The sequence below is a fragment of the Coregonus clupeaformis genome, chromosome 23 (assembly GCF_020615455.1).
Source record: "Coregonus clupeaformis isolate EN_2021a chromosome 23, ASM2061545v1, whole genome shotgun sequence".
In the NCBI taxonomy this organism is placed as follows: domain Eukaryota; kingdom Metazoa; phylum Chordata; class Actinopteri; order Salmoniformes; family Salmonidae; genus Coregonus; species Coregonus clupeaformis.
The window spans coordinates 33989189-33998252 of record NC_059214.1 but is presented as its reverse complement, the minus strand read 5'-3'; positions in this window follow the sequence as shown (position 1 = coordinate 33998252).

The window sequence follows — 9064 nt, the reverse complement described above, 5'->3', positions numbered from 1 at the left end:
ACAGTTGAAGGTGAAATTAAAGCTAGTGTGACTGACTGGGTTTGGACCTGGGCCGTCTTTGTGCCACGAGACTGTTAGCCCACAGAGCTAAAGCCTTGGCATTCGCTTGGGGAGCTAATACAAGTCACGCAAACATACACACATACAGTGTAAACAGAAATCAGCGTTACTCTAGACTTTACAACAATTCATGTCTGTACCATGACACATTTTCTGCAGTAAAAATATCAGTGGCCAATACCTAAATGTAAACAGTCTCTCACTCCACTCTTGTGTAAATGTCAGTTTGCCGCTTACAGCACATAACGTGGCACAGTGCAGCACAGGACTCCAGGCAAGGGCCACACTACACCACTACACCACCAGGCCACTTTGTGACCTTGAATTCAACACACCTCCTCGCCACGAGAGAGCAAGATGCCAGCTCTGTGTGTCACACACACATCACCACACCACAGTCCAGTCAAACTGTCTCCACCTATCACACTGCTCTCTTGAAGCTGCCCTGAGGGGTGATTGGTGGAAGCAGACGTGGACTGTGTGCTTGATGTACTGGTCAATTCTTCAGTTGTAGCATTTGCTAGTAAAGTTCATAAGGCCGTTCAGTTTTAGAGGCACAAACCTTTTTATAATACTATATAAAAAGGAAAAAACTCCAGCCCACTGGTGATCTACAAGATGCTCTGTGTAATTAATGGATCTTACAAACAACGTTTCCATTTTAATTAAATTGTTTGTGAAGCATTGGAGATATTAATAAAACAAATGCATGGTCAGGCTTGCATACAGCCAGGACCATGGGGCTCTGCTGTTCTCAAACTGTGTGCTCAGCTGTGACCCTTCCCAGAAAGCCACAGGCTCTCCCCAAACGCCTCCCTAATGCTGCATGGCACAGTCAGCAGCTGACAGAGACCCCTTACAATTACCTCAAAGGCACTCAAGTGTTTTTTCCATAGACAATTCTAATGTAATGTAATATACTGTACATTAACATCTCAAAGGTTGACCAGTGTGAGACCTGATGAAGCGTTGTTTCGATAAACATTTACTGAGCATATCTTTTTATATCCAGCATCCTGCTTAAAAACACTGGATGTGCTTGTATGTAATCCTTTCAAACACATAACACGTACATCCGTCTGGCATGTCACTCTGTATATCATCACCAGAGGCAGACATGTTTTGGCACCAGAGGCAGACATGTTTTGGCACCAGAGGCAGACATGTTTTGAACTGCCACTGCCCAGGGTTAACATGGAACCTGCTACCAGCCAACATCTCTGCTCCATAGTATTCAGCCTGCAAGTGAACTGTGTCTGTCCCTATGCTGAAGAGACTGAGAAATTAATGTATTTAATTTCCAAGTCATGTTCAAGCAACTGACAATACACCACCACTTCAACACACCAATATAATGTAGTTTACGAAAGTTCAATAAGAAGGCTGAATCGTCACTTTATATTAATCTAGTAAACTCCTATAATTCACAGTGCTTCCTATCTCACTCATCAGCATAGCTGGTATTTATAGGGTAGGGGTTAGAATGATACCTCATCAGCATAGCAGGTATTTACACTGAGTGAACAAAACATTAGGAACACCTGCTCTTTCCATGACATAGCCTGACCAGGTGAATCCAGGGGGAAACTGTGATTCCTTATTGATGTCACTTGTTAAATTCAATCAGTGTAGATGAAGTGGAGCAGACAGGTTAAAGAAGAATTTTTAAGCCTTGAGACAATTGTGACATGGATTGTGTATGTGTGCCATTCAGAGGTTGAATGGGCAAGACAAAATATTTAAGTGCCTTTGAACAGGGTATGGTAGTAGGTGCCAGGCGCACCAGTTTGAGTGTGTCAAAAAACACTGCTGCAGGGTGTTTCACGCTCAACTGTTTCCTGTGTGTATCAAGAATGGTCCACCACCCAAAGGACATCCAGCCAACTTGACACAACTGTGGGAAGCATTGGAGTCAACATGGGCCAGCATCCCCGTGGAACGCTTTCGACACCTTGTAGAGTCCATGCCCTGACTAATTGAGGCTGTTCTGAGGGCAAAAAGGGGTGCAACTCAATATTAGGAAGATATTTATATGGTAGTATCATATTGTTACCTCGTCAGACTAGCGTCACGTCTCTCCCCCTCCTTTACTATTAGCAAGCATGCAGAATGTCATTCACCTATTAACTTCAGCCTATGAGCAAGGTACACTAAGGCAATTCCACCACACTTGCTGATTAACCTATGGGATCACTCATGCAATAATCACTTTCCTTTCTTTCAAAATGGGCATGAATCTAGGGGAGTATTTATATGTCAACTCAAAACTTGTGTCTCCCACTTGCTGTTTTGCAGCAACAGTCTTCCAATGACCTTCCACCTCCCCACCACCACCAACTGAAGGCCTGTCATCTGATCCCTGTTCTCTCAGCATTCCTCGGAGACGAGGCCTACCCAAAACTATTCAATAAAATTCCATATTGTATTCTGTCTCTGTTGTCATTCAGTTAAGCCTGTACTTGATTGAACTGCCATTATACATGTGTACAGAGACACATGAGGAGAGGGTGAGGGAATGAGCTCAGTTACTGTTGAGTACTAAGACTATAAGACATTGTAGCTGCCATTGGGACATGGTGGAGAGCACAGAGCAATCTGTGAGCTGTGGCTGCCACATAAAACAAGACAAAGGGAAAGACATTTCAAATCAAGCCTCCTCAAACACTCTTCTCTGTTCGGCTCTCGATAGCTTTAGAACTTTGCTTGAGAAAAGGGGATTTGCAATTGTACCCTTTAATCCTGTTCCTCCCCCTCACATAGGAGGATAAGATTATGAGCTTGACGGTTGAGAAGCTCAGTTTCGTCAAGCATAAAGCATTTTTTATACCTTCATGATAGAAGAGCTTTCAAGGTTAATGTGAGATGAGGGGTAATTGATATTAGATACAATACTATTATGAATGTATTTATGCACTGGATGTTCTTTTCTACCTTGAAAAATAAACAAAAGCTGTAGTTTATCCCTGTCTAATCTGGTTTCAGGTCATCTCTTTTTGCCCTAAACCATCTTCAGGTATCAGGTATATCCTTCGTAAAGTTTGAAGGACAATTTTGTGTATGTCCTGGTACATATTTTCTTTGTTCTGGGTCAGTATTTGCCTTCACTTCATGCCTGTGTGTTTTTTTACTCTAATTGTGCTACAGCAACAGCATGTCATTGTTTGGAGCTCTCTTTGTGTCAGCTCTTGTCAGAGTTGTACTCCAGTCCTCTTTAGGCGAGGTATTACATTATTCTACTCTGCTCCAGTCTCCCACCCAGCATGGATGTCTGTAGTAGTTGTTAACATTGGAGATAACTCTGAGGAAGGTCGATTACATTTTACATTTACATTTTAGTCATTTAGCAGACGCTCTTATCCAGAGCGACTTACAGGAGCAATTAGGGTTAAGTGCCTTGCTCAAGGGCACATTAACGTCATTTAGCAGACGCTCTTAGCCAGAGCGACTCACAAATTGGTGCGTTCACCCTATAGCCAGTGGGATAACCACTTTACAATTTGGGGGGTTAGAAGGAATACTTTATCCTATCCCAGGTATTCCTTAAAGAGGTGGGGTTTCAAATGTCTCCGGAAGGTGGTGAGTGACTCCGCTGTCCTGGCGTCGTGAGGGAGCTTGTTCCACCATTGGGGTGCCAGAGCAGCGAACAGTTTTGACTGGGCTGAGCGGGAGCTATGCTTCCGCAGAGGAAGGGAGCCAGCAGGCCAGAGGTGGATGAACGCAATGCCCTCGTTTGGGTGTAGGGACTGATCAGAGCCTGAAGGTACAGAGGTGCCGTTCCCCTCACTGCTCCATAGGCAAGCACCATGGTCTTGTAGCGGATGCGAGCTTCAACTGGAAGCCAGTGGAGTGTGCGGAGGAGGGGGGTGACGTGAGAGAACTTGGGAAGGTTGAACACCAGACGGGCTGCGGCATTCTGGATGAGTTGTAGGGGTTTAATGGCACAGGCAGGGAGGCCAGCCAACAGCGAGTTGCAGTAGTCCAGACGGGAGATGACAAGTGCCTGGACCAGGACCTGCGCCGCTTCCTGTGTAAGGCAGGGTCGCACTCTCCGAATGTTGTAGAGCATGAACCTGCAGGAGCGGGTCACCGCCTTGATGTTGGCGGAGAACGACAGGGTGTTGTCCAGGGTCACGCCTAGGCTCTTCGCACTCTGGGAGGAGGACACAGCGGAGTTGTCAACCGTGATGGCGAGATCATGGAACGGGCAGTCCTTCCCCGGGAGGAAGAGCAGCTCCGTCTTGCCAGGGTTCAGCTTGAGGTGGTGATCCGTCATCCATACTGATATGTCTGCCAGACATGCAGAGATGCGATTCGCCACCTGGTTATCAGAAGGGGGAAAGGAGAAGATTAGTTGTGTATCGTCAGCGTAGCAATGATAGGAAAGGCCATGTGAGGATATGACAGAGCCAAGTGACTTGGTGTATAGGGAGAAAAGGAGAGGGCCTAGAACCGAGCCCTGGGGGACACCAGTGGTGAGAGCACGTGGTGCGGAGACAGCTTCCCGCCACGCCACTTGGTAGGAGCGACCGGTCAGGTAGGACGCAATCCAGGAGTGAGCCGCGCCGGAGATGCCCAGCTCGGAGAGGGTGGAGAGGAGGATCTGATGGTTCACAGTATCAAAGGCAGCAGACAGGTCTAGAAGGACAAGAGCAGAGGAGAGAGAGTTAGCTTTAGCAGTGCGGAGAGTCTCCGTGACACAGAGAAGAGCAGTCTCAGTTGAATGACCAGTCCTGAAACCTGATTGGTTTGGATCAAGAAGGTCATTCTGAGAGAGATAGCAAGAGAGTTGGCTAAAGACGGCACGCTCAATAGTTTTGGAAAGAAAAGAAAGAAGGGATACTGGTCTGTAGTTGTTGACATCAGTGGGGTCGAGTGTTGGTTGTTTGAGAAGGGGAGCAACTCTCGCTCTCTTGAAGACGGAAGGGACATGGCCAGCGGTCAAGGATGAGTTGATCAGCGAGGTGAGGTAGGGGAGAAGGTCACCGGAGATGGTCTGGAGAAGGGAGGAGGGGATGGGGTCAAGCGGGCAGGTTGTTGGGCGGCCTGCAGTCACAAGTCACAGGATTTTATCTGGAGAGAGAGGGGAGAAAGAAGTCAAAGCATAGGGTAGGGCAGTGTGAGCAGGACCAGCAGTGTCATTAGACTTAACAAACGAGGATCGGATGTCGTCAACCTTCTTTTCAAAGTGGTTGACGAAGTCATCCACAGAGAGAGAGGAGGGGGGGGGATTCAGGAGGGAGGAAAATGTGGCAAAGAGCTTCCTAGGGTTAGAGGCAGATGCTTGGAATTTAGAGTGGTAGAAGGTGGCCTTAGCAGCAGAAACAGATGAAGAAAATGTAGAGAGGAGGGAGTGAAAAGATGCCAGGTCGGCATTGAAAGGTTCGATTGAAAGGAATGTAAATAAAACCCGCCTGAATCATGTCTGCCTCTCGTCACGTCAGAACTACATCATACTGGGAGCATCTACATTTACATCTAGACAGGACAGACAAGAAAGAGACACATGGAAAAGGAGACAGTTTTGAAAGAGAGAGCGAGCGAGAGAAAAATAGAGAGTTTGTGTGTAAGAGATAGAGAGTGAGCGAGCGAGAGAAAAAGAGAGAAAGAGAGAGACAGTTTGTGTGTGAGAGAGAGAGAGAATGTCTCTATTCCTTTGAAACATTTGTGATTGTAATGTTTACTGTTCATGTTTTATTGTCTATTTCACTTTTGTTTATTATCTATTACACTTGCTTTGGCAATGTTTCCCATGCCAATAAAGCCTTTTGAATTGAACTGAACTGAATTGAATTGAGAGAGAGAGAGAGAGAGAGAGAGAGAGAGAGAGAGAGAGAGAGAGAGAGAGAGAGAGAGAGAGAGAGAGAGAGAGAGAGAGAGAGAGAGAGAGAGAGAGAGAGAGAAATAAGAGAGAGCGCATTGGACATGTCATGCCTCTAGCTAAATGACTGGTATAATGTCTCTGGTTTGAGACCCATGGTTGGCTGTCTGCTGTGGAAATATGATATGTCTCTGTTGTTCTGTCTGGCAATAACAAAGTCGTGGTCAGATGACTGACTCTATTGATCTGTTATTGGTTTCCTGATTTGGTTGCTCCAGTCTGAGCCCTATGTTAACATAGATGTAGTCATGTCATTGTAGAGTTATCTGATTATAGACAGTCAGTGTCATATGATTGTTGTTCTGTCCAGTTTGACCCACTTACAGAGTGTGTGTGACTCCGACTATAGGTGTGTCACATTATTATGGCTTGGTCCATTGTAGGCCCGGGAGCCTGTATTATGATTCTGACCCAGTTTCAGGCTTCTGCTGTGGCTAGAATGAGATCCAGAGCCTGACTCAGAGACATGTGGGATAATAATCGCTCCCTCAGGTCAGAAAACAGGTCTCACAATAAATACCCAGTCCAAGCCATGATGACCCGGTCATAGGGGTAAAACACAGAAAGAGTAAACATCCTTGTTTCAAAACAAGTCCTTTATATGTTACTGTAGGTTTTTACAGTGGGATCATCATTTGAGTAAGTATGAACTATTCTATGCATTGAAATGAATGGCTCCCTTTTAGTCACTAACTGTAAGTGGCTCTGGATAAGACCGTCTGCTAAATGACTCAAATGGAAATGGAAAATGTAGTCCACTTGAAAATATCACTTTCTTATTGAATCAACTGAGGCAACAACTTTGATATGTTCAGACTTCGGGTTGTGTCATTCATAGTTATGTATTTCAACAGCTGCTCCCCCAATCACCCGGGCACATTCCCCCCTCTCATCACTGCATCCTGCTGTCTTTAGAGGTAGCAGCAGCGTTTCTGCTGTGACATTCATGTTAATCACACACAATCACACACACACACACACACACACACCGCCTATAGGGGGAGACGTGGACATTGTGCTGTGACATTCATGGACCCATCGCTCAGGGTCCTACAGACACCAGCTTTATGTAACAAAGAGAGTGCAGCCAATGCAGTATTTTAAAGAAGTGTTTGACATTTAGAAAAGAGAGCGACCCTACCACTCCATTTTACAGATATACAGTGAGTGTACAAAACATTAGGAACATGTGGTAATATGCTATGGTGATCTGTATGTCAGGGACAACACTTTTGACAGAGAATAACAGTTGACTGCACCTTTAACTCTACTCTCCTATTACTAAGGATGCCCAACCTCTATTGTCTTAAAGCCTTGTAATTTGGATAATCTACATGTGTTAAACCTGTTGGGGAAATATTTTGACCACTCTCAGACAATACTGTAGATGTGTTTGAACATTGCATAGAGAAGACATACACTGAGTGTTCATAACATTAAGAACACCTGCTCTTTCCATGACATAGACTGACCAGGTGAATCTAGGTGAAAGCTATGATCCCTTATTGATGTCACTTGTTAAATCCACTTCAATCAGTGTAGATGAAGGGGAGGAGACAGGTTAAAGAAGGATTTTTAAGCCTTGAGACAATTGAGACATGGATTGTGTATGTGTGGCATTCAGAGGGTGAATGGGCAAGACAAAATATTTAAGTGCCTTTGAACGGGGTATGGTAGTAGGTGTCAGGCGCACCGGTTTGAGTGTGTCAAGAACTGCAACGCTGCTGGGTTTTTCACGCTCAACTGTTTCCTGTGTGTGTCAAGAATGGTCCACAACCCAAAGGACATCCAGCCAACCTGACACAGCTGTGGGAAGCATTGGCGTCAACATGGGCCAGCATCCGTGTGGAACACTTTCGACACCTTGTAGAGTCCATGCCCCGACGAATTGTGACTGTTCTGAGGGCAAAAGGAGGTGCAACTCAATATAACAAAGGTGTTCCTAATGTTTTGTACATTCAGTGTAGTCTATTTCTATAAATATTTCACCCAATCCTAAATCAATCCCTTTCCCTGGATCTCCACAAGTGTCTTTCAGGTAGGGGCTAGGTTGACAGCGATTTCAAACAGAGATAGATTTCACTCTTGCACAAAACATACATTGAGAAAATAATATTGAATGATGGTTTATAAACATAGCTAATGGAAATCAACCAATCATTATTCGCCACGATAAAATACCTACTCTTATTTTTTCAACGATATCAGAACAGAAAATATGATAATATATCCATACACAGATAAACAGAAATTACATTTGTACGATTTTCTAAGTGCATCTTTAATCAAATCTAGCGACTCACTGTCATCTCTCTCTCTCATATAATATTATTACCATTACCTGCAATGCCATCTACCTTCTTCGGAACTACAGTAGAAATAACTAAAAATCAAATCAAAGTAAAGAAATCTCTCTGTCTCAGTAGAAGAAGAAGTTGAGCCTTTCCTCACAGTCTCTGTTCTCCCAGCGTCTTCCCTCCCGTGACAGGGCCCCACAGTGGAGGTTGCAGGCCTCTCCCTGGAACCAGGCCTCGTATTCCAGGGGGTCACCATTCAATCAAATCAAATGTTATTGGTCGCATACACATATTTAGCAGATGTTGCTGCGGGTGTAGCGAAATGCTTGTGTTCCTAGCTCCAACAGTGCAGCAATACTGTTAAACAGCCATCACTAGGACAGAGAGGCTGCTGCCTACATACAGAATTGAAAATCACTGGCCACTTTAATAAATGGAACACTAGTCACTTTAATAATGCCACTTGAATAATGTTTACATATCTTGCATTACCCATCTCATATGTATATACTGTATTCTATACTATCTATTGCATCTAAGCCTATGCCACTCTGATAATGACATTGCTCATCCATATATTTATATATCATTATTCCATTCCTTTATTTAGATTGTGTGTATTAGGTTTTTGTTGTGGAACTGTTAGATATTACTTGCTAGATATTGCTGCACTGTCAGAACTAGAAGTACAAGCATTTTGCTACACTCGCAATAACATCTGCTAACCATGTGTATGTGACCAATACGTTTGATTTGATTTGATTTGAATATCTAACAATACACAACAATACACACAAATCTAAAAGTAAAATAATGGAATTAAAAAATA